General features: G+C 48.8%; 1 pseudogene; it reads right to left on the bottom strand.

Annotated features, from left to right (window-relative positions):
• Positions 1-1,490: 1,490 nt before the first annotated feature.
• On the bottom strand, positions 1,491-26,360 carry LOC136504111 (lysine-specific demethylase JMJ705-like; annotated as a pseudogene).

The following is a 26,360-nucleotide window of genomic DNA, read 5'->3' as shown; positions in this document are numbered from 1 at the left end:
GTGCTGCGCGACGGGGGGCCCATCAACCACTTAGAACCGGTTGAGCACCCCTGATCAGGGCGCGGATCAAGAAACCAATTGACCGTTGGGACAATTAGCGTAGATCACCCTAACAAGATGCACTCGCTCTCAGTCCTGGAGTACCGATCTCATTTCTCATCTTCAGTGACCAATCATCTTCAGTGACCAATCGGAGTCAAGAAATTGCGGAGGTTCAGATTGTCCCCTCAGATCTTCCTGACATTGTTAGGTGGAGGGCGGCAAAAAAGGTATCTACACCTACAAAGAGGCTTTCAAACTTCTTAACAATAGCTTGCGGGTTCAGCTTCCTCAAAATGGATCCAGAAGCATAACCCCGCAAGCCATGTACATCTTGAACCAGAACATGGAAACACAAGCAACTTGCTCCATGCATCAAAACTTTATGCTGGAGACTGATTAGAAGGACTCTGGCAACTAGAGAAAGAGCGGGGAAGTACTCAAACAAAATAAGTAAGCTATGCTCAACTTGCAACATTGTTGAAAATGATTCTCACTTATTCATCCACTGCACCTTTGCAAGAGCAGTTTGGTTTTCTGCAAATCCACCATTTTGCACTTCCATGCTACCTGTAGAACAGGATGGAGTAAAGGAGATTCTCCCGCATTTTATAAACCAAAACACGACCGACGAACAAATCCGAGGCATTCTAACCACACTCACATATGGAAGGCCTGAAATGACCTTCGTTTTCAAAACAAAAATTGGACTCTGGCAATTACATAATGCAGTGGCGGCTGACATCACGTCCACTTCGCTATCTATTGGCGGACATGAACAACAGGTGCAATCGCGGATACAACAAGATGACGAGTCATTCGACCAACGTAACAATCTATTGAATGCAGGTGTACGTCCGCCAATTGCTGCCTCCAGCAACCATGATACTGGGAATCAAGACCTCCCCACTCCGGCTTTGCCAAGTCCACCTCCGTATACATACGACTGCCGGCGCTGCTGTCAGGCACACGGTGCTACACCGATGCATCAACGGCGCCAGATTTGCTGTAACAGGTTTCCAGATATGCAGGTCTTGGGGTATTCATCATAAACTCTCAACAAAGGCCTTCTTTTGCCATCTACATCAAAGCAGCGCTAAATAACGCCACCTCTCAGTTATAATGGCTGAAGCAGCGGCTTTAGTATTGGCCGCAGCGGTGGTTTCTGCTCTGAACATTCAATGTCCCGTTTTACTAGCAGACAATCAACAGCTGGTGTCCTACTTCAATAGTCGCGACCACTCCACACCTCCTCGATGGAACATCAAGCACTAAACCCAGAGATTTATCAACCACAGCTCCAGCCACAATGCAAGAGTCTTAAGGTTCCAAGAAAGCTAAACACAACAGCACATGTTCTAGCTGGACAGGCTTTTCATTCATCTTCGCTTTCCCATGACACGCACTTTTCATGTACAAATCAGAATCATGTTACAAGATGCCCCTTAAGGGAGGCTCTGAACTCTGTACCCTGGGAGTGTTTCTCCCTCATTGCAGCTTCATGCTGCTAATATACTCATCATTTATCCAAAAAAAAATCCCTAGTCTGATTTTAAAATGTATTAACAATAAAAAGGAGCAATTGAGCACAGATTAACACGCATGTTAATAACAGGCACAGTACACTAAATTCAACGTTCCTGACAACAGAAATTTCCCAATTTCTCAGGATGAACCAAAGAACGATACAATTGACATGGAATAATCACAGTCAACAGCAGGTCAGTTGGACCTAAAGCGACAGTAAATCAGTGGTTATGTAGCAGCAGTAAACAATGAAATGAATTAGACTCCTAATGCAGATTAATTCTGCAATCAATGAAACCTGATGCAATTCTTCAATTAGCATCCCTTTCAAATCCCCATCAGAGAAGAAACCTGTACTTGTGCATAAGCAGTTAAAAGCTATGTACAGTTCTTCTTTTTCTTATCACACGAATGACCAGTCTTTCTCTTGTGACGGCTGAAGTCCGACACAAACCGGAATGTCTGAGTGCAGCCAGGTTCTGTGCATGCATATGGGCGCACCCCTGTATGCACCCTCATGTGCTCTGTCCTCGCCCATGGCCACTTGAATGTCTTCTTGCAGCCTGGAAATGAACACATGAGCGGTCTTTCGTCCAGGTGCACTTTGCGGTGCTGAAGCAAATATTTATGGCAGAAGAACTTCTTCTTGCATCCTTTCACAGGACAAATGTCTCTCTTGTGCAGCGACAAATCATGCTGGGTGCTAAAGCTCATGTCACACCCTTCTATATCACAAGAAAATTTTGCTCCTTTGTCTCCATTGCGCAAACCATCACTTGCCTGATGTTTACTGGCTTTTTTCTTACCACTTTGCATCTTGGGTTTCACTTTCATATCATCGGTTTTTTCTTTTGGAATTTCTTCCCAGTTGTCTACTGCTGTCCCATCTCTTCTGTTGCACACTTCTATGTCACTCGAAAATTTAGCTTCCTTACCTCCATTGTGCAAACCATCACTTGCCTGACATTTGCTGACTTTTTTCTTACCACTTTTCATTTTGCCTCTAGATTTTACTCTCACGTCATCTGTCTTTTGTTTTGCAATCTCATTCCATTTTGTGTATGTGGCTTCATCTCCATCATCTTCATGAAGCAAATCCACTATGTCAGCTTTTTTGTGATTTTCTTGAAACTGCCTATTTGTTTTATCATTCTTTTGCTTCTTACTACTCATTTTCTTACCCATCTTTAGCAATTTCTTGTTTACATTTGGCAAACCATCACTTGCCTTCTCCTTGCTAAACCTCTTACTACCTTGCAATCGAGCACTAGATTTCACTGCTATTACACCACACCCTTGTGGTGGACTATTATCCCAGTCACCTATTGAGGTGTTTTCAGTGCTATCTGTATCAAACCTGCTGTCAATGTCATCATTGTCCTTGTGAAGCTCATAAAAGCTGTTGCTTCTATTATTATCCTTTCGCCTCATAGAAATTGATTTTTTATTTCGTGATTCATGTTGTTGATGTTGCCGGGTGTTCTGTGCATCCACGCTTTCACTTTCATCTCCATCTTCATATTTGGCATGATTATCAAAATTTACAGGCTGATCATACACTGTGTAGTGCAAAGCAGCTTCATCAGAAGCACTGGCACTGTTTCTCTTCTTTTTGCCTCTAGATTTCTCAACAGAGTCCCCCTCTTTTCTTCTGGATATCTTTTTTGAAGAACTTCGGTTGATCAGGGTAGTAGATCTTGTTGATTGTTCTTGCATCCTGTCACAAGAACTAGCAGAGAATATCGCTTTGCTGTAAACTGTTTCATGATTCTGTTCTACCTGTTCACGAGCTAAAAGTGGATGAACTTGGTTTGACATCCAATTTTTGCCACACCACCATCCAGCTACCTTTTTCTTTGTTGTGCCTGATCGCTGTCCTTCATCTGTGAAGCTGTCTGGATTTTCCTGAGCAAATGCCTTGTAAATGATAGAATTGTATGGTACCTGCTTGCTGTAAAGTGGAGATTTGCTCTGTTTGGCACTGTAATATATGTTGATACCCATTTTTACTGCCCAGTCACTACTTGTAGGTTCAGCATCTTCATCCTGAAGAGCCAATTGAATTCTTCCAGTGTCTTCACGTGTTGCTTTTTTGAAAGTGATATCTTTCCAAGCATGCTTCATACCAAGTTCTTCTGCTATAACTTTTGCTGCTGACTCTGCTCTAGGGTATTCTGCAAATGCATTGTGAATTAGCTATGAAAAAATTCCATGTTGCAAAAGATTGCAGGATTAGGACTCTGTCATTGTCATAATCATCAAAATGCAATATGCCAACACCTCCTGAGTTACACTGGTTAGACCGTAGAGATCCAGGGTACAATGAAACCCCCATTACCAGTCCAGGTTTGAAGGCTGGCACAAACTTGTTTAGACCAAAATCAGAGGACATCCTTCCCCCTGGTCGAGTTTTTTATTTAAAAACGTACTGCCACTAATCATTCTAAGAAGTAAACAGGATACAAAGGGAAATACGAAGGAGCAATGCCAAAAGAATTTTGCGGATATTAGGGAAAGTGCAACTACCTGGATTGCATAAAAGCATGATATTAGCCCCACCAATTTGTTCAAGTCGTGTCCAAGTTTCCAAAGCATGTTCTAGACAAAACACGTGCATTCTGCAAGAATCCTTGCTGTACTTGAACAAAGTCAGTGCATCTGTTTCCATTGCACCTTTAGCTGTGCTCAAACTAGTATTCGGAGAGCCTTTTACACCTGATGCAGTTAGATCATCATCAAAATCAAGATACGCATGCCACTGGTCATGGGAGGTTAGTGACTCTCCCTGATCTGCTAGATGGATCATATTTGTTTCCATACTAACAGGAGTCATAGCAGTACTCTTATCCTCCACTGGTTGCAACAGAGATGCTATTGCTCTGGAGTCATTTTCCTCTTCATACAAGTGCAAATTCGTATTTTGATCCTGAACTGATGTTCCTGAGGACTGAATATTTGTGACTCCATTTGCCGCATCATTGTTTTCACAATTGTTTGATATATTGTTAGGTGCTTCTGCTTCTTCATCAGAATCTGATGATTCATAAGCAGAAGCCAGAAGCCCAAGAGCGGAAGTGCATCCATGGGTGCTGCTGCTGTATAGCTGCCTACACCTATCAGAAACTTGGGCTGCACTCACATTTTGTCTTGTATTATCATCGGTTTCACGAGCATATCCTGTTGAAAAAAGACAATATATTTACATGATGGCCTCCAAACTATGCACTGGAAGAATAATTTCATTACAATAAAAAATCTAGTATTACAATCAATGACACTTTGATATCATTCAATCACGAAAGCGTGAAGACATCAACAGAAACAAAATAGAAATTTATTGAGTCTTGAGCGTCACAGAGGAAAGTGATGTCAACTGAATTAAACTAACTAAAAAGATAAATAATTCAGAAACAAGTAATATAAAGGGCGTACCCAGTGCAAAGAGCTCCCGCTCTGTGCGGGGTCTAGGGAAGGGTGTCAGTGGCAAGCCTTACCCTCGCCTGTGCAATACGAGGAGACCACGACTCGAACCCGGGACCTTCCGGTGACAGGCGGTAAGACTCTACCGCTTGCACCAGGCCCACCCTTCAAAATAAGTAATATAGTTCACTAAAACATTCACTCTAGAGTTCATTTCAAAAGAAAATCCTTGTTAAAATTAGGTGCAACAGAAATATGATTCAGACAAACAATTGAAACTTTGGCCATCAATATTTTATGGACATTTCGATTGTCAATTATGAGGTATGTCAGAAAGTAATTAAACAATACACTGTTTATTGAGGTTATGAATTATTATCTGGTAGGTTCATCCATATAAAAGTTATGTTTTATCAGCAGCTTCAATGTCAAAATTGACTAAATTCTGAGTTGCGACTGGAAGGGTTACTAACAAGAAAAATTGGAAGACCGATCACCTTTTATGATGCACAAGTGCATGGCATAGCTGTAGATTTATGAAATTTCTGCTTTTACCGACCATTTGACCAGAAGCATAAAAGAGGACTAATATTAGAATGACATATACCGGATCAAAGAGAAATATTATCACTGTCACTATTTAAAACCAATTTGAGAAATGGTGGAGGCTAGATAATGAAATCAAGTAAAAGGAAAATCTTGAGGACCGGCCATTAATAGTGCAAGTGGATCCATGTCTTGCTAACCTTGTTGACGAGCTATCGCCATCCGATTTGAGGTATCATCTGATTCCATTATTTCTCTGTGTATTGCACTTGATGACATGCACTCCCTAGAAATGACATACTGGACTGCTGCCTCTTTAGGTTGAATGATGGCTACACATGCATAGCTTAATATGCCACACTGAACACATGGCAACCGCCCTTGATCTAAGAGCCCACCTCCTTCATGTGATCTACCTTTTCCAATTACTCCAGTCTTAATATCAGAAGTTGATAAGCAGAATGCCGTACTATTAACTGTTCCAAATTTTGTTTCATAGAACTTTCTTTGGTTACATGCAGAGGAAGTTGTTGATTCACTCATGTTCTCAACCTCTTTGATTTCATCTATTTCATCGCCATAAACAAGTGTTTCCTCAGCTTTTTTCTGGCTAATACTACAGGGACCAGCAATCAAGCCTTGCTTATCAGTGACTTCAGGTGCCCTCAATGGAAGGGGAAATTCAATCTCCGGGATAATTACACAAGAACTCTTGTCAAGAAGGATGCTCAGAAAACTGTTGTTTTCTATCACACTTCCAACAAATGTTTCTTTGATCATTCTTTCACCTTCGTTCTTCTTCTTGTCCCTTAGACGAGAGCTTCTAGGCATATGAGAATTCTTAGGCTCCCTATAAAAGGAAAATATCATCTAGATTCAATCTCCAGTGACATGATAACCCAGACAATTACACAAACAGAACTGCTATTTGATATCCATTTTTTAGATGTTGTGATGTAACTGACCTTTCTAGTTCATAAATAGATAATATTACAATGAATACATCCTGACAGTGTGTGTGTGAGAGAGAGAGAGAGTGGTGGGTGGGTTGTCATTTATTTATCTCCTTAATGCAAGGATACGCATCTCATGTGTATTCAAGAAAAGAAATCTGAGGTCATATAATTTGGATGGCATCCTCTCCAATATTCATAGACAATTGAAAAGTTCTATAACAACAACAATTGAGATCATATTTACTGCAGGCAAACCTTAGATGTAATGACAGTGCTAGCTGATAAAGCAGCTGATAATGAGACACCATTGGGCCCGAATTTGTTGAAGCCCTCCTGATTGCAGCTTCTTTAGCCACTTGCAACCAGCAAGGTGTAGCAATGTTTGTTGCTTCTCCACAATTAAATCCTATGAAACATGGATAGTGAAATAAAATTAATTGTTGCATTCAGAGATGTTCCATGTGCAACTGTGAGTGACTTCAGCAAGATACTGAAAGTACTATTGTCCGCTACAAGTATAAGAAAATATGCATGAACATGAACACTGTATCATAAATATGGAATTGCAAGGTTAGCATTTCACTTAATATGTGAACTGAAAATTATAGTCCTTATAAACACTAGTCAGTGAAAGGACTGGACCATACTTAGCATACAGGAGCAACCAGATAAATAGTTCAAGGAACTTTTTTTTTGACAGTGATTCAAGGAACATTGTGCTAACCCAATAAGTGCACTATACGAATATGGATGTGTTAGATGGCTTACCATGGCTAAAACCAGAATGATAAGCTCCAGGGAATGTGATAACAAATTCACCAGGGTTTTGAACCAATCTGCTTTGGAGAAGTATCTATCAATCATTATACCCAATACTCAAAACAATGGCCAAGAAAAATGCCACAAAAATAATGTTAAGAAATGCAGTAACACCTGCAGCAAGGAACTCCAGCAGAAAGAAGCACTTCAGGAGACAAGACAGTTGTCTTTTCATTTAGTATTTGAAAGGCCACTGCACCAGATAAGCAATCCATCAGCAAGCTTTTCTCTTCAGAGTGAAGAAAACTGAAGCATTCATACTTTAAAGAGTAAGACTAAGGCTAGTTACTATCAATCACCCCTAATAAATAATTTATCTTCCATCAGTTTTCCAAAACAGCATGTCAGGTTCAGTTGACCCCTGCCTCTCCTAGTCTGTTCCCGTTGAATCTTGATTTGCCGGCCCAGTCTTCAAAGATGCTCATAGGGCGGTTTGCATGCGTGCGTTCATAGGGGTGAGACTCAAAGGGGTAGGGTTTGCATGCATGTGCTCATAGGGGTGAGTGTGCATGTGTCATGTGGGGCCGCACATACGCCAGGAATAGAAGGGCCCGAGATGCGCGGCGTGCAGCAGCGCGCCAGGGCGACGCGGGCACCACGGTCACCGCGGCAGGCACCAGCGCAGGGCTCAGTTTAGAAAGTGGCTAGATTAAAGGAGAGCCAATCAAGGGGCCTCTGATTTAGGAGTGATTTGTTAGAGTCTGTTGAGGCTATGGCCTATAGGAGTCCTTGTAATCCGTCATTTGGGATTAAGCAAGAACAATTATCTCTCCTTCTCCCTCTCTCAACAAAATGGGCGCTAAGGGGTAAAACCTCGCCCCAACACGGATTGCGGCTACGAACTACATAGCCAGGGTGCGCCTACCCTATCCCTCGACACCCTTGACAACCTGGTATCACAGTCTAGGCGATCCAGTTCATCACGTGCCCCTTCGCCAACCCCAGCCGCCACACCACCCTCAGCCGCCGCGCCATCACCCTCGCCTCGCGTAGACGCCATGGGCGACAACACCGTCAACAACGCCGCCAACGCTGCCTTGCAGGCGACCTTGGACTCCATGGTCGCGTCCATCAGGACCCTCCAGACGTCCGTGGAGGCCAACGCCCAGGCCATCCAACGCCTGGACGCCGCGCGCCCGCCGCCGGGCGGATCGTCAACCTCCGCACACTCCGGGTCGGGGGAGCACCACCAAGATCGGCCGCCGCGTTTCCAAAAGCTCGACTTCCCGCGCTACGATGGCAAGTCGGATCCCCTGATCTTTATCAATCGCTGTGAATCTTATTTTCATCAACAGCGAATCATGGAGGAGAAAGTCTGGATGGCGTCGTACAACCTCGAGGACGGCGCCCAGCTGTGGTACTACCAAGTCCAGCAGGACGAGGGTACTCCTTCCTGGCGCCATTTCAAGGAGCTCCTCCACCTGCGCTTTGGGCTTCCCCTCCGATCCAACCCCCTCGGCGAGTTGGCGGCTTGCCACCGAACCGGTACCGTGGAGGAGTACCAGGGCCGGTTCCAGGCCCTGCTACCTCGCGCGGGCCGCCTGGATGAGGCACAGCGCGTCCAGCTGTTCACCGCCGGCCTCCTTCCACCGCTCAGCCATAATGTGGAGATCCAAAATCCCCAGTCGCTGGTGGCGGCCATGAGCCTCGCCCACAAGATCGAGTTGCGGAACAGCTACGTCGCACCCGCGGCACGCGTTCCCCCGCGCGATCGGCCGCTCCTGCCGGCGCCCGCACCGCGACTCGCCCCACCGGCACCCCCGGCGGACAAGGCCGCACCGGCCACGATCACCGAGGAGGGCCGGCCGGTTTGTCGGCTGACTCAGGCGGAACAGGAGGAGCGTCGTCGCCTCGGTCTCTGCTACAACTGCGATGAAAAGTTCGGTCGCGGGCACACTCGGGTCTGCAAGTGGCTGTTCCTCCTCGACAGCGTCATCGAGGACGACACCGACGACAAGGCCGCTGCTGATGTGGACGCCACCGGGGAGGAGACCCCGCACTTCTCCCTCAGCGCGATCGCTGGGGTGTCCTTCAGCGACACCATGCAGGTCCAGGTGGCCGTGGGCGCCGCCGTCTTCACCGCGCTCCTCGACTTGGGATCCACGCACAACTTCATCGCCGAGGACGTGGCCCTCCGTACCGGGCTGCCTCTGCAGCGTCGCCCACGCCTCACGGCGACAGTGGCGAATGGCGAGCGCGTCTCCTGCCCTGGCGTCATTCGGCAGGCACCGCTCACCATCGACAACGACACATTCCGCGTAGATCTCTTCGTGATGCCACTCGCCGGGTACGACCTGATCCTCGGCACGCAGTGGCTGGCGACCTTGGGGCCGGTGCTCTGGGACTTCAGCGCGCGGAAGATGTCCTTCCAGCGTCAGGGGCGTGGCGACGACCAGCGCGCCCGGCGTCCGCACCACGATAGCCAACGAGTCCCTCCTGGACGAACTAGCTGGCATCCTTCGAGGACATCTTCGCTGAGCCCTAGGGGCTCCCGCCTCCGCGCGCCCGCGACCACAGCATCGTCCTCATGCCGGGTGCGCAGCCGGTGGCGGTCCGGCCGTACCGGTACCCGGCATCCCACAAGGACGAGTTGGAGCGGCAATGCGCCGCCATGTTGGAGCAGGGCATCATCCGCAGCAGCGCGTCGGCGTTTTCTTCGCTGGTCCTCCTCGTCAGGAAGGCGGAGGGATCCTGGCGCTTCTGCGTCAACTACCGCGCCCTGAACGCCCTCACAAGACGGCGTTCCGCACACACGAGGGCCTCTACGAGTTCTTGGTTATGCCGTTCGGGCTGTGCAACGCCCCAGCGACATTCCAGGCGCTCATGAACGACGTCTTGCGACCCTTCCTCCGCCGGTTTGTCCTTGTCTTCTTTGACGACATTTTGATATGCAACAAGACATGGGCCGACCACCTTCGCTACCTCCGCGCCATCCTCTCCATGCTGCGCCAGCACCATTTCTTCGTCAAGCGGGGGAAGTGCGCCTTCGGTGTCGCCTCCGTTTCGCACCTCGGCCACGTCATCTCCGAGGCGAGCGTCGCCATGGATCCAGCCAAGGTGCAGGCCATCCATGACTGGCCGGTGCCACGTTCGGCGCGGGTGGTGCGCGGTTTCCTCGGCTTGGCCGGGTACTACCGCAAATTCGTCCACAACTTCGGCTCCGACGCCGCGCCGCTGATAGCCCTCCTCAAGAAGGAAGGGTTCTCCTGGACCAACGCAGCAGTCGCGGCCTTCGACGCGCTCAAGGCAGCGGTCACCTCGGCCCCGATCCTGGCGATGCCGGACTTCGCCAAGGACTTCGTCGTGGAGTGCGACGCTTCTTCGCACGGGTTCGGCGCAGTGCTCATCCAGGACGCGCACCCGCTTGCGTTCTTCAGCCGCCCCGTCACGCCACGCCATCGCTCCCTCACCGCCTATGAGCGGGAGCACATCGGCCTCGTCCACGCCATACGGCACTGGAGACCGTACCTCTGGGGCCGCCGATTCCTTGTCAAAACGGATCATTACAACCTCAAGTACCTGTTGGATCAACGTCTCACCATGATTCCCCAGCACCACTGGGTGGGGAAACTGTTGGGCTTCGACTTCTCCGTCGAGTACAAGCCGGGCGCGGCGAACGTGGTGGCGGACGCCTTGTCTCGCCACGACACGGACGAGGGGGTCATTTTCGCCATCTCCACCCCGCGTTTCGACTTCGTCACGCACCTCCGTCAAGCGCAGGACACCGACCCTGCCCTCGTCGCCATACGGGACGAGCTCCGTGCAGGCTCCCGCGGCGCACCATGGACGCTCGTCGACGACATGGTCCAGTTCGGCGGCCGCCTCTACATCCCCCCGGCGTCCCCGCTCGTCCAGGAGATCCTGGTGGCCGTGCACGAGGACGGGCATGAAGGGGTCCAGCGCACACTACATCACCTCCGACGCGACTTTCATTTTCCTAACATGCGACAGCTGGTGCAGGACCTCGTGCGCTCGTGCGTGACATGTCAGAGGTACAAATCGGAGCACCTCCACCCGGCAGGACTTCTACTTCCCCTGCCCGTACCCCAGGGTGTCTGGACGGACATCGCGCTCGACTTCGTGGAGGCATTGCCGCGCGTCCGTGGCAAGTCCGTCATCTTGACGGTGGTGGACAGGTTCAGCAAGTACTGCCACTTCATTCCCCTGGCGCACCCGTACTCCGCCGAGTCCGTCGCGCAAGCCTTCTTCACCGACATAGTGTGGCTTCACGGCGTCCCCCAATCCATGGTGTCCGCCCGCGATCCAGTCTTCACCTCGACGTTCTGGCGAGAGCTCATGCGCCTGATGGGCGCCAAGCTCCACATGACCTCGGCGTTCCACCCACAGTCCGACGGCCAGTCAAAAGCTGCCAACCGCGTCATCGTCATGTCCCTGCACTGCCTCACCGGCGATCGACCTCGATAGTGGCTGCGCTGGTTGCCATGGGCGGAGTACGCCAAGGTGCAGGCCATCCATGACTGGCCGATGCCACGTTCGGCGCGGGCGGTGCGCGGTTTCCTCGGCTTGGTCGGGTACTACCGCAAATTCGTCCACAACTTCGGCTCCGTCGCCGCGCCGCTGACAGCCCTCCTCAAGAAGGAAGGGTTCTCCTGGACCGACGCAGCAGCCGCGGCCTTCGACGCGCTCAAGGCGGCAGTCACCTCGGCCCCGATCCTGGCGATGCCAGACTTCGCCAAGGACTTCGTCGTGGAGTGCGACGCTTCTTCGCACGGGTTCGGCGCAGTGCTCATCCAGGACGCGCACCCGATTGCATTCTTCAGCCGCCCCGTCGCGCCACGCCATCGCTCCCTCGCCGCCTATGAGCGGGAGCTCATCGGCCTCGTCCACGCCATACGGCACTGGAGACCGTACCTCTGGGGACGCCGATTCCTCATCAAGACTGATCATTACAGCCTCAAGTACCTGTTGGATCAGCGTCTCGCCACGATTCCCCAGCACCACTGGGTGGGGAAACTGTTGGGCTTCGACTTCTCCGTCGAGTACAAGCCGGACGCGGCGAACCTGGTGGCGGACGCCTTGTCTCGCCGGGACACGGACGAGGGGGTCATTTTTGCCATCTCCGCTCCGCGTTTCGACTTCGTCACGCGCCTCCGTCAAGCGCAGGACACCGACCCTGCCCTCGTCGCCATACGGCACGAGCTCCGTGCAAGCTCCCGCGGCGCACCATGGACGCTCGTCGACGGCATGGTCCAGTTCGGCGGCCGCCTCTACATCCCCCCGGCGTCCCCGCTCGTCCAGGAGATCATGGTGGCCGTGCACTAGGACAGGCATGAAGGGGTCCAGCGCACACTACATCGCCTCCGACGCGACATTCATTTTCCTAACATGCGACAGCTGGTGCAGGACCTCGTGCGCTCGTGCGTGACATGTCAGAGGTACAAATCGGAGCACCTCCACCCGGCAGGACTTCTACTTCCCCTGCCCGTACCCCAGGGTGTCTGGACGGACATCACACTCGACTTCGTGGAGGCATTGCCGCGCGTCCGTGGCAAGTCCGTCATCTTGACGGTGGTGGACAGGTTCAGCAAGTAATGCCACTTCATTCCCCTGGCGCACCCGTACTCCGCCGAGTCCGTGGCGCAAGCCTTCTTCACCGACATAGTGCGGCTTCACGGCGTCCCCCAGTCCATGGTGTCCGACCGCGATCCGGTCTTCACCTCGACGTTCTGGCGAGAGCTCATGCGCCTGATGGGCGCCAAGCTCCACATGACCTCAGCGTTCCACCCTCAGTCCGACGGCCAGTCAGAAGCTGCCAACCGCGTCATCGTCATGTACCTACGCTACCTCACCGGCGATCCACCTCGACAGTGGCTGCGCTGGTTGCCATGGGCGGAGTACGTCTACAACACCGCCTACCAGTCCTCGCTGCGGGACACGCCGTTCCGCGTCGTCTACGGGCGCAATCCTCCGACCATCCGGTCTTACGAGACGGGGGGCCACACGGGTGGCCGCCGTCGCCAGGAACATGGAGGAGCGTGACGAGTTCCTGGCGGACATCCACTATCGCCTGGAACAGGCGCAGGCGGTCCAGAAGAAGCACTACGACAAGCTCCACCGTGATGTCGCGTATTAGGTGGGCGATTGGGCCCTCCTTCGTCTTCGTCAGCAGGCAGCTTCGTCCATTCCCCAGGCCGTCACCGGCAAGCTCAAGCCGCGCTACTTCGGCCCCTACCGCGTCGTCGAACTCCATCAATGACATCGTTGTCCGCCTGGCCTTTCCGCCTCGCGCTCGGCTGCACGATGTGTTCCACATCGGTCTCCTCAAGAAGTTCCGCGGGCCGCCACCGGATGCTCCACCACCACTGCCCCCCATCCACCATGGTGCATCGGTTCCAGAGCCAGAGCGGGCCGTGCGGGCACGATTGGCGCGCGGTGTGCGCCAGGTCCTTGTCCAGTGGAAGGGCGAGTCGGCTGCATCGGCTACATGGGAAGACATCAAGGCCTTCACCGCCAAGTACCCGGCCTTCTAGCTCGAGGACGAGCTGCTCCTCGACGGGGGGAGAGATGTCATGTGGGGCCACACATACGCCAGGAATAGAAGGGCCCGAGATGCGCGGCGTGCAGCAGCGCGCCAGGGCGACGCGGGCGCCGCGGTCACCGCAGCAGGCACCAGCGCAGGGCTCGGTTTAGAAAGTGGCTAGATTAAAGGAGAGCCAATCAAGGGGCCTCTGATTTAGGAGTGATTAAGTCTGTTGAGGCTATGGCCTATAGGAGTCCTTGTAATGCGTCATTTGGGATTAAGCAAGAACAATTATCTCTCCTTCTCCCTCTCTCAACAAAATGGGCGTTGAGGGGTAAAACCTCGCCCCAACACGGATCGCGGCTACGAACTACGTAGCCGGGGTGCACCTACCCTATCCCTCGACGCCCTTGACAGCGTGCGTTCTGAGAGTCTGAGTAATCACAAAAAAAAAGGTACACATTCTAATCTGCTGCTAGAACCTTGCATTTCAGCAAGTGCAGCTGCTGTGCAACTGCTGCTGCCCAAAGCCCCAAACTCCTATCCACCAAAACCAGTTACTCCCTCTAATCACAAAAACTTGTTTAGGACAAGATTTGGTCGAAATTAAAAACTACAAACATCAATAACTATTACATTACTTAGTTTGGAAGTGTGTAGATTATATATGTCGATTTGTACTCAAAAGTCAAAATATTTGCAAAATCTCTTATATTTGAAGGATTTTATGAATATTTTCTAGAAGAAATTAGTGGTCCAAGATACACATCGAAGACTATGAAAAGTCAAATGTGTCAAGTATTTGTGACTAGAGGGAGTAGATGTTTAGGTAAGTAAACAACACAGAAACTAAGTTCAGTAACTTCAGCATGATATGCCAAGTTATCTGGCATCACTTTTTAACTAATACATTTTTTCCTTTGGCACATCGCTATTTTGGCACCCACATAAGGTACCCTGAAGAACAAGTCTGACTTTTACCTTTGCCCAACAAAGAGGAAAAACAAAGTACATAAGTTTTCTTCGGCAATAGGTTTTGTGCTAAAAAATAGTACTAATTTCTGCTTGGTTTATATGCCACTACAATGCCAGAATGCTCATTTGGAGCTCCTGACAAACTAGCTTTCCTTTCTTTTTGACACATTGCTGTTGCTCTACAGAAAAAGTTTCCACTTTTGATGAGGACATCAACACCAACGATACATCAACGCCGACACGAGTACCAGTTTCTGGTCCTATTATTCGCGCCCATGCTCGTCAAATTAATCATCAAGTAAGTTCATTCTTGAGTACCTGTCCATCATATTTAGACCATGGAGACGCGTGCACTCTTGTTTTGGTTAGGAACTAAGGAGAGGACCGGAAGGGTCAAGGATTCGCGGAGGCTGAATTTGGACTCCAGGACAGCTCCAACTTGTGATGGTCACCACGGTCGCATACGGACTCGGATTGGGGCGTTCAAGTACTTCATGGAATCCTTATGAAGTCTATTTTCATATGGATCCGGAATCAAGTCCATATCTGTTTTGAGGCGTCCGCAATGACTGAATTACGACTGAGAGCTTGTCTGTCCAAAGGTGCTGCGTCACCTTAGTTTGGTCCAATAGACCGTGTATCAAGTTGGGTCCATTAAGGACGTGTTCTAGGGTTGGAGAACAACCCCAACACCCTGGTGGTCGTCCTTCCACCTTCATATACTCCTTAGCCGCCACCAAGAATAGTTGGGTTTTATTTAGATCAAGTTTAGCTCTCGCTACTTGCTTGTAAGCGCGCGTGCTGGATCAGCCGCCCATCTTCTTGTCTTCAGAACCACACCTTAATTGAGATTGAGTTTAAAACTTTCATCTACATCTAGTAATTCAGTACTTGCTATACTTGTTCTTGCTAGTTCTTCGATTGCTTGCAGGACGAGTGCCCTAGTGGCCGGGTGACGCGCTCCACAAGATCGCGGCAGCCATTAGAGGTGGTGTATCGGTTGCTAAGGCGCAGCTTGGAAAGCTGTAGTCAGGCCGTGAACGTCGTCTCCACCCATCAATCGAGTTATCCCACACCTCTCATCGAAAGATCTGGAACAAACCCTAGCAGGATCATATCAGTTGGTAATCAGAGCAAGGTTTATCGGTGAGAGTCTTCCAATCCTTCGTTGTTCTAATTTTTCCTATAGTCCAGAAAAGCCAAAAAAAATATAGTAGATTAGTTTTACCCGCGATCTTATAAACCCTTTGAGCCTTTGCTAGCACTGCTTAGTTAAGGCTTGTTGAGTCGTCGGCTACATCGGTTGTGTCGAGTTGCTGGTCTTAGTTTTTTTCCTTTAGAGTTTCGAGTTCTTGTCACGTTATAGTCACAGCCGTGTGCTAACATATAAACCTTCTGTTGGTTAAATCCGAATACATCCTTGTGTCTAAGACCGAGTAGGAATCTAAGTTTGAGACCGAATCCCACGTGGTGTTAAGTTCGAGTTGGAATCGGTTTTTAGTCCGAATTGACAGCTGCCTGGTTGCTATTGTGAGTCTGAATCTGAGTACATCTTTGTGCAGCAGTAGTCCTACTTATACTCAAACTCTCCACGTCCTGCATATACGTTTTGGCTCGGTTTTACTCTAGAGAAAGAGAGAGAGTATCTTTTTTTTACCAGAATACCCTTGTCCTTCGGAAAAAGTTTGTGTGGTGTGTGACTCCTGTGAAGTCTTTTTGTTTATATAATCAGTTTTGAGGATCCCCTGAAAAAAAAAAGAGAAAAATAAAAAAAAACAGGAAAAAATAGAAAAAAGAGGGGTTGTCCATTGTGCTTCTCCATTGTTTCCGGTGGTGTGTTGTGACCTCCTTTGTGCCCAGGCTCGCGCCTCTAGCACGGTCTAGGCTAGGACCAGCATAGTACCACCGTTGAACGATTATTCAGCTTGCTTTTGTGACTAACGTTGTGCTAGTACTTCCTTGCTTCAGCCCACCTACAGCTCCACATATTTCGACTACAACTTGACAGGTATTGTTGTTGCGGCATTGATACACTTCATTCCACGGTTGTAGACTTGTTGGTTGTCGTTCCCTCCTGTTGAGCAAGGTAAGAATTGGTAAGAGCCCATGTTTTAAAGGCGGCTAGGCGTTCAGGCGAGTGCTTGGTACGCCTGGACGCCTAGGCGGCGCCTAGGCGACGCCTAGGCGACAAGGCGCCACTGTTTCCCGAGGCGAGCTGGATACGCCTGGACGCCTAGGCGACGCCTTTAAAACACTGGTAAGAGCTTTTGTAACAGGTTGAAAGTGAGCGCCTTGCAGTAGCCACATCCTAATAGCTGTAGGGCTTTTATTTCTTCACCTGTTTTCTTATTGCCCTTGTCTTTTAAACCATGTCAGGATCAGGGGATGTTAACAAGAGGCCACAATCTCCTCGCACCAAGGGCATCATTCAACATTTTACAAGGCAAGTGCAGCTGCATACAGAAGGACTTGATCAAGATTTACAGGTGACCAATGACAATATTGGGCAATTGGAGGCCACCCAACTTGCCACCACCACCAAGCTTACAGGATTGGAGGCATCTGTTGCCCGTATGGACAGAAGCCTTGCTGCTCTTCTGAAGCGCTCTTCTGAAGCATTTTAATGACTTCCACACGAAAGACAAAGAGCAGCATAATGAAGACAACAAGAACGAAGAGCGACTCGAAGATAATTATGATGATGATTATGCTGCTGATACTGAACATGATGCTCATGACACTTGTGACCGGCGTCGCCTACGTCATAATCGTAGAGGTATGGGTGGTCACCGCCGACGTGAGGTACCCAATAATAATGATGCTTTCAGTAAGATAAAATTTAAGATAACTCCTTTTGATGGTAAATATGATCCTAATGCATACATTACTTGGGAAATTGCTATTGATCAAAAGTTTGCATGTCATGAATTTCCTGAGAATACACGTGTTAGGGCTGCTACTAGTGAGTTTACTGATTTTGCTACTGTTTGATGGATAGAATATGGCAAGAAAAATCCTAATAACATACCACGAACTTGGAATGCTTTGAAACGAATCATGAGGGCCAGATTTGTTCCTTCTTACTATGCACGTGATTTGTTAAATAAATTGCAACAACTAAGACAAGGTGCTAAAAGTGTAGAAGAATATTATCAAGAATTGCAAATGGGTATGTTGCGTTGTAATTTAGATGAGGATGAGGAACCTGCTATGGCAGGATTTTTGGGTGGGTTAAATCGTGAAATTCAGGACATCCTTGCGTATAAAGAATACACTAACGTAACTTGTTTGTTTCATCTTGCTTGTAAAGCTGAAAGGAAAATGCAGGGACGACGTGCCAGTGCCAAGAATAATATTTCTGCAGGAAAAACTAATTCATGGCAGCCCTGCACGACTACTACTCCAACTACACGTGCTCCTATGCCATCATCCATCGACAAACCTCGTGCTACTTCCGCAAATTCAGTGGCGAAGACGACCCAGAAGCCTGTTGCGAGTGCTTCATCCATGGCATCGTAGAACAAGAGATGTTCAGTGTCACCGGTGCAAGGGATATGGACATGTGATGCATGACTGTCCAAGCAAGCGTGTTATGGTCGTTAAAGATGATGGTAAGTATTCCTCTGCTAGTGATTTTGATGAAGATACACTTGCTTTGTTTGCTGCAGACCATGTAGGAAGTGAGAAACAACCAGAAGAGCAGATTGGTGCAGAGGATGCAGATCATTATGAGAGCCTTATTGTGCAGCGTGTGCTTAGCGCACAAATGGAGAAGGCAGAGCAAAATCAGCGGCATACACTATTCCAAACAAAGTGTGTCATTAAAGAGCGTTCGTGCTATTTGATAATTGATGGAGGTAGCTGCAACAACTTAGCTAGCAGCGATATGGTAGAGAAGCTTGCACTTACAACCAAACCGCACCCACATCCATATCACATTCGATGGCTCAACAATAGTGGTAAGGTTAAGATAACGAGATTGGTACAAATTCATTTTGCTATTGGATCATATCATGATGTTGTTGAGTATGATGTTGTGCCTATGGAAGCTTGTCATATTCTGCTAGGTAGACCATGGCAATTTGATACAGATTGTATGCATCATGGAAGATCAAATATGTATTCTCTCATACACCATGATAAAAAAATTATTTTGCTTCCTATGTCTCCTGAAGCTATTGTGCATGATGATGTTGCTAAAGCTAAGAAAATTAAATCTGAGATCGATAAAAATGTCAAATCTGTTAGTAGTAACAAAGATGAGATAAGATTGAAAGGACATTGCTTGCTTGCTACTAAATCTGATATTAATGAATTGGTTGCTTCCACTTCTGTTGCCTATGCTTTGGTATGCAAGGGTGCTTTGATTTTAGTTCACGATATACAGCATTCTTTGCCCCCTGCTGTTGCTAACATTTTGCAGGAGTTTTCGGATGTTTTTTCAAGTGAGATACCAGCGGGGTTGCCACCAATACGAGGGATTGAGCACCAAATTGATCTTATTCCTGGTGCATCTTTGCCAAACCGTGCGCCATACAGGACTAATCCGGAAGAAACGAAGGAAATTCACCGACAAGTGCAAGAACTACTCGACAAAGGTTATGTGCGTGAGTCCCTTAGTCCTTGTGTTGTTCCTGTCATTTTAGTGCCTAAGAAAGATGGAACATGGCGTATGTGTGTTGATTGTAGAGCTATTAATAATATCACTATTTGATATCGACACCCTATTCCACGATTGGATGATATGCTTGATGAACTGAGTGGTGCTATTGTGTTTTCCAAAGTTGATTTGCGAAGTGGGTACCACCAGATTCGTATGAAATTGGGAGATGAATGAAAAACTACTTTCAAAACTAAATTTGGTTTATATGAGTGGTTAGTCAGCCTTTTGGGTTAACTAATACACCTAGTACCTTCATGAGGTTAATGAACGAGGTTTTGCGTGCTTTCATTGGAAAATTTGTTGTAGTCTACTTTGATGATATATTGATTTACAGCAAATCTATGGATGAACATCTTGATCACTTACGTGCTGTTTTTAATACTTTACGAGATGCACGTTTATTTGGTAACCTTGAGAAGTGCACCTTTTGCACCAATCGAGTGCCTTTTCTTAGCTATGTTGTGACTCCACAGGGAATTGAGGTTGATCAAGCCAAGGTAGAAGCTATACAGAGATGGCCTGTACCAAAGACTATCACACAAGTGCGGAGTTTCCTAGGACTTGCTGGTTTCTATCGCTGATTTATAAAGGATTTCAGTACCATTGCTGCACCTTTGAATGAGCTTTCAAAGAAGGGAGTGCCTTTTAGTTGGGGCAAAGTACAAGAGAACTCCTTCAATATGCTGAAAGATAAGTTAACACATGCACCTCTCATCTAACTTCCTGATTTTAATAAGACTTTTGAGCTTGAATATGATGCTAGCGGAATTGGACTGGGTGGTGTTTTGTTACAAGAAGACAAACCTGTTGCGTATTTTAGTGAAAAATTGAGCAGGCCTATTCTAAATTATTCTATTTATGATGAAGAATTGTATGCTCTTGTTCGCACATTAGAAACATGGCAGCATTACTTGTGGCCCAAAGAGTTTGTTATTCATTCTGATCATGAGTCTTTGAAGCATATTCGTAGTCAAGGGAAATTGAACCGTACGCATGCTAAGTGGGTTGAATTTATTGAATCTTTTCCTTATATTATTAAGCACAAGAAAGGGAAAGAGAATACTATTGCTGATGCTTTGTCTAGGAGATATACCTCGTTGAATCAACTTGATTACAAAATCTTTGGATTAGAAACAATTAAGGACCAATACGTTAATGATGCTGATTTTAAAGATGTGTTGCTGCATTGTAAAGATGGAAAAGGTTGGAACAAATTCATCTTTAGTGATGGTTTGTGTTTAGAGCTAACAAGTTATGCATTCCAGCTAGCTCCGTTCGTTTGTTGTTGCTGCAGGAAGCGCATGGAGGTGGCTTAATGGGGCATTTTGGAGCTAAGAAAAAGGATGACACATGCTGGTCATTTGTTTTGGCCAAAGATGAGAAGAGATGTGGAGAGGTTTGTTGCTCGTTGCACGACATGTCAAAAGGCTAAGTCACGGTTAAATCCACACGATTTGTATTTGCCTCTACCTGTTTCTAGTGCTCCTTGGGAAGATATTTTTATGGATTTTGTGTTGGGTTTGCCAAGGACTAGGAAAGGACGTGATAGTGTGTTTGTGGTTGTTGATAGATTTTCTAAGATGGCACATTTCATACCCTGTCACAAAACGGATGATGCTACTCATATTACTGATTTGTTCTTTCAAGAAATTGTTCGTTTGTATGGTTTGCCCAACACAATTGTTTCTTATCGTGATGCTAAATTTCTTAGTCACTTTTAGAAGACTTTATGGGAAAAACTGGGAACTAAGCTTTTGTTTTCTACTACATGTCATCCCCAAACCGATGGTCCAACTGAAGTTGTCAATAGAACTTTGTCTACTATATTAAGGGCTGTTTTAAAGAAGAACATCAAGATGTGGAAAGATTGTTTGCCTCATATTGAATTTGCTTATAATCGTTCGCTGCATTCTACTACAAAGATGTGCCCATTTCAGATTGTATATGGTTTCTTGCCTCATGCTCCTATTGATTTGATGCCTTTGTCATCTTCTGAAAAACTAAATTTTGATGCCACTAAGCGTGCTAAATTGATGTTAAAACTGCATGAAACTAAAGAAAATATAGAGCGTATGAATGCTAAATATAAGTTTGCTGGTGATAAAGGTAGAAAGGAACTAATATTTAAACCTGGAGATTTAGTTTGGTTGCACTTGAGAAAGGATAGGTTTCCTGATTTCAGAAAGTCTGAATTGATGCCTAGGGCTGATGGACCATTTAAAGTGTTAGAGAAAATTAATGATAATGCATATAAAATCGATCTGCCTGCAGATTTTGGGGTTAGTCCCACATTTAACATTGCAGATTTGAAGCCATATTTGGGAGAAGACGACGAACTTGAGTCGAGCACGCCTCAAATGCAAGAAGGGGAGGATGATGAGGACATCAACACCAACGATACATCCACGCCGACACGAGTACCAGTTTCTGGTCCTATTACTCGCGCCCATGCTCGTCAAATTAATCATCAAGTAAGTTCACTCTTGAGTTCCTGTCCATCATATTTAGACCATGGAGACGCGTGCTGTTATGGTAGGCAACGTCTACACAAGGAAGAAGAGGGCTAGTGGCTGAGCTGGGGACCAGGCCAAGGGCGGGATCCTAAAGTTTAGGAGATTTTTTGGCTTTGAGTCATTTGGTTGTTATCCCTTTGTATTAGCTGAAAGTTGTTAGGATTGGAGTATAAGTAGTGAACTATTGTGCTTAATAAAGTTTAGCCAGAGAATTGAGATTACCTCTCTCGCTCTTTGACATTGCCCTGTTCGCGTTACTGTTCATCGTCCGACAATCCAGGCGCCGAGCACGGCCTTCTCCAGCCATTGTCGGTACCGTCCCGCGTCTGGGCGGACATTGCGATGGACTTCGTGGAGGCACTACCCAAGGTACACGGCAAGAGCGTCATTCTAATCGTGGTTGACAGGTTCTCGAAGTACGCCCATTTCATTCCGCTCGGCCACCCCTACACGGCATCATCGGTCGCACGCGCATTCTTCAACGACATTGTGCGCCTGCATGGGTTCCCCGAGTCCATTGTCAGCGACCGGGATCCGGTGTTCACCGGTCTCGTTTGGTGTGATCTCTTCAGGCGGGCAGGCGTCCAGTTACGGATGAGCACCGCCTTCCACCCGCAGACAGACGGCCAGTCCGAGGCCATGAACAAAACCATCGCCATGTACCTTCGCTGCATCACCGGGGACCGGCCTCAGGACTGGCTCGACTGGCTTCCGTTGGCAGAGTACTGCTACAACACGGCGTTCCACTCGGCACTCCGCACAACGCCGTTCACGGTGGTCTATGGCCGGTCCCCTCCAGCGCTGCTGCCCTATGAGCCGGGATCCGCGCGCACGGACACCGTCGACGCCCTCTTGTCCAGCCGCGACGAATTCCTTCAGGAGGTACGCACTCGCTTGCTCCAGGCACAGGAGTACGCCCGTCGTCACTACGACGCTCACCATCGGCCACTGGATTTCACCGTGGGTGACTGGGTGTGGCTTCGGATGCTGCATCGCCATACCCAGTCACTTGGTCCTAGTAGCCGCAGCAAGCTTGGACCCAAGTATGCTGGGCCCTATCAAGTGTTGGAGTGCATCGGCGCGGTGGCATATCTGCTCCAGTTGCCGGAGGCTGCCCGTGTACATGATGTGTTCCATGTCGGCGTCCTGAAGCCGTTCCGTGGAGATCCTCCGGCGTCCACACCACCTCTGCCACCTCTTCAGCACGGTCGTCTTTTGCAGCAACCAGAACAGGTCTTGCGCTCCAGCCTCCGCCGTGGTGTTTGGCACATTCTGGTCCAGTGGGCGAACATGCCGGCCTCCGAAGCTACTTGGGAATTAGTGGACACGTTCCGCGCCGCCCACCCTTCCTTCCAGCTCGAGGACGAGCTGTTTCCCGAGGGGGGAGATATGTTATGGTAGGGAACGTCTACACAAGGAAGAAGAGGGCTAGTGGCTGAGCTGGGGACCAGGCCAAGGGCAGGCCAAGGCACCGAGCCAGGCCAGGGCGCGGTCACCAGCCAGGTCAGTTGCTAGATCCTAAAGTTTAGGAGATTTTCTGGCTTTGAGTCATTTGGTTGTTATCCCTTTGTATTAGCTGAAAGTTGTTAGGATTGGAGTATAAGTAGTGAACTATTGTGCTTAATAAAGTTTAGCCAGAGAATTGAGATTACCTCTCTCGCTCTTTGGCATTGCCCTGTTTGCGTTACTGTTCATCGTCCGACAATCCAGGCGCCGAGCACGGCGCCGCCGATCCGTCGTCGGGACTCCAGGCCAGGACAGCTCCAACTTGTGATGGTCACCACGGTCGCATACGGACTCGGATTGGGGCGTTCAAGTACTTTATGGAATCCTTATGAAGTCTATTTTCATATGGATCCGGAATCAAGTCCATATCTGTTTTGAGGCGGCCGCAATGACTGAATTACGACTGAGAGCTTGTCTGTCCAAAAGTGCTACGTCACCTTAGTTTGGTCCAATGGGCCGTGTATCAAGTTAGGTCCATTAGGGACGCGTCCTAGGGTTGGAGAACGACCCCAACGCCCTGGTGGTCGTCCTTCCACCTTCATATACTCCTTAGCCGCCACCAAGAATAGTTGAGTTTTGTTTAGATCAAGTTTAGCTCTCGCTACTTGCTTGTAAGCGTGCGTGCTGGATCAGCCGCTCGTCTTCTTGTCTTCGGAACCCCACCTTAATTGAGATTGAGTTTGAAACTTTCATCTACATCTAGTAATTCAGTGCTTGCTATACTTGTTCTTGCTAGTCCTTCGATTGCTTGCAGGACGAGTGCCCTAGTGGCCGGGTGACGCGCTCCACAAGATTGCGGCAGCCATTGGAGGTGGTGTATCGGTTGCTAAGGCGCAGCTTGGAAAGCTGTAGTCAGGCCGTGAACGTCGTCTCCACCCATCAATCGAGTTATCCCACACCTCTCATCGAAAGATCGGGAACAAACCCTAGCGGGATCATATCAACTTTGCTCATCATTTAGAAAACCCAAAAAACCAAGACCAGTTATGAAGATGTTGGGCAGCAGTATAATAGGAAGAAGAAGGATGCGGCTGGCTCTAGTGGCTAGAATTAGGTCAATTGATTGGACTTGGCTCAGCGATTAGCTAGCTAAGAATAGGATGGGAGTAATAAGAGGGAGTGTCCTCAGCCGCTCATGTGGGTGTTATAACCACTAGTGCAGCTAGGAATTAGGATCAAGCAGAAGTAGAGTTAGCCAGCCACTCATGTGGGTGTTATAACCACTAGTGCAGCTGGGAATTAGGATCAAGCAGAAGTAGAGTTAGCCATCAGAGCCTCCCAGGAGGGCGGTCTCCTCTACATGCTGCTACTCCAGTTAATCCAGCCATTGTAATCACCTTCCAGTTCATCAATAGAGTGCCCAGATTCCTAGCCATATCATCCTGGTACCAACTCCATAAAAAAAAACATCCAAGCAAGAAACAAAAAAAGTGCAGGGAGAAACAAGACCCACAAATCCACAATGATGCGCACATCTTTGTAGAGGCAGTATGCTTTGACATATGATTCAGTCATGTCATTCTGAAGTAGAGGTTAGTAAGAAAAAAATTGACTTTACTTCTCTTGGGAAAGCCCACCCCACCCCACCCCACCCCGTACCCTTAAGTCTTCGCTGCCTGGTGAGGAAGACAGGAAGTACCCTGTCATATGCTGATCAAATTTGCTACAGCTCAAATCAGTGTTCAAGTTCAATCAATAGTCCAATCAGAACCTCTTGTACCCAAAATGATAGCTGATTGGTTCATTCTCTTCCTTAAAGTCCATTAAAGTCATAAACTTGCATTATCAAATGGCATTGATTTCTGCTTAATTTACATGGTACTCTAAATGTAAAATGGCCCATTTGGAGTTGCTGACAACATTTCAGTTTTTTCCCTTTTGATGAAGAAACCTGTTTTGGCACAGTGGCATATAGACAACGGCACATGGAGAAAAAGTTTTGACTTTACCAGTAAAGAAGAAAGCAGAAAAGACTAAACGCTGCACATCTATACAAGGAACCAAAGCATAGCATAGTAGAAGGGGCAAAAAGTGGGATGGCACACGCACTGATGGCGTTGAGGTCGTCGGCGTAGCCATGCACGCGGACGGCGTCCTCGAAGGCGAGCATGGCATCGCGTGGTACGCCGTACCAGGTCTTGGACTTGCCGAAGTGGAGGTAGTTGAGGCTGTGCAGCTCGTGGTCCTCCACGTGCCACGCGAACCAGCTGTACAGCATCGCAACATACAGCATCGGCGTCGTCACGCCGGCCACGTCCCGGCCCATCGCCTGCAGCAGCGAGCCCCGCGCGCGAGGGGCCAACCGCATGTTCCACTCCGTCTCCCCGACGTCCCTCGCCGCAAGCGCCGCATTGCCTCCGGCGCCCTCCAGGTCGAGGTTCAGCTCCTCCGGCGCCGCAAAGCCGGAGCCCGGCATGTCGTTGCCGTACTCGACGTTGAACGGCTTCCCGGCGCAGGCGCCCCAGAAGAGCGCCTCCAGCTGGAGCTGCGTCGCGTGTTTGGGCGGCACCGCGTACCTCGGAATCTCGATGTCGCGGGCCTTGGCGCGGAAGGCCTCCAGCGTGTACCGCTCGCCGCTCTCCCAGACGCGGCGGCTCGCGGGGCGGCGATTCTTGGCGGAGAAGCCCACCTGTTGGAGCCGCGTCGGGAAGGTAGGTGCAGGGGCCGCGACGTCGCCGGCGTCGGTGGAGGCCGCATTGGCAGCGAAGGAGGCCTTGAGGCGGCTCGACCGTGGCCTCCCGCGGCGGCGGCGCGAGCGGAGGTACGATCTTGCAGATGCCGTAGCGGGAGGCCTCAGCCTCGATCTTGAGGATATAGGCGATGGGGTCCGCGAACTCGGCGGCGGTGGGGCGGAACTCCGGTGCCACGGGCAGGTTGCGCAGCCACTCCGGCGTCTCCACCGCCGGCGGCGGCAT

This window comes from Miscanthus floridulus, chromosome 14, assembly GCF_019320115.1.
Source record: "Miscanthus floridulus cultivar M001 chromosome 14, ASM1932011v1, whole genome shotgun sequence".
NCBI classification, from domain to species: Eukaryota; Viridiplantae; Streptophyta; class Magnoliopsida; order Poales; family Poaceae; genus Miscanthus; species Miscanthus floridulus.
The sequence above is the reverse complement of the archived record's forward strand: the minus strand, read 5'-3'. Positions and strand labels throughout refer to the sequence as shown.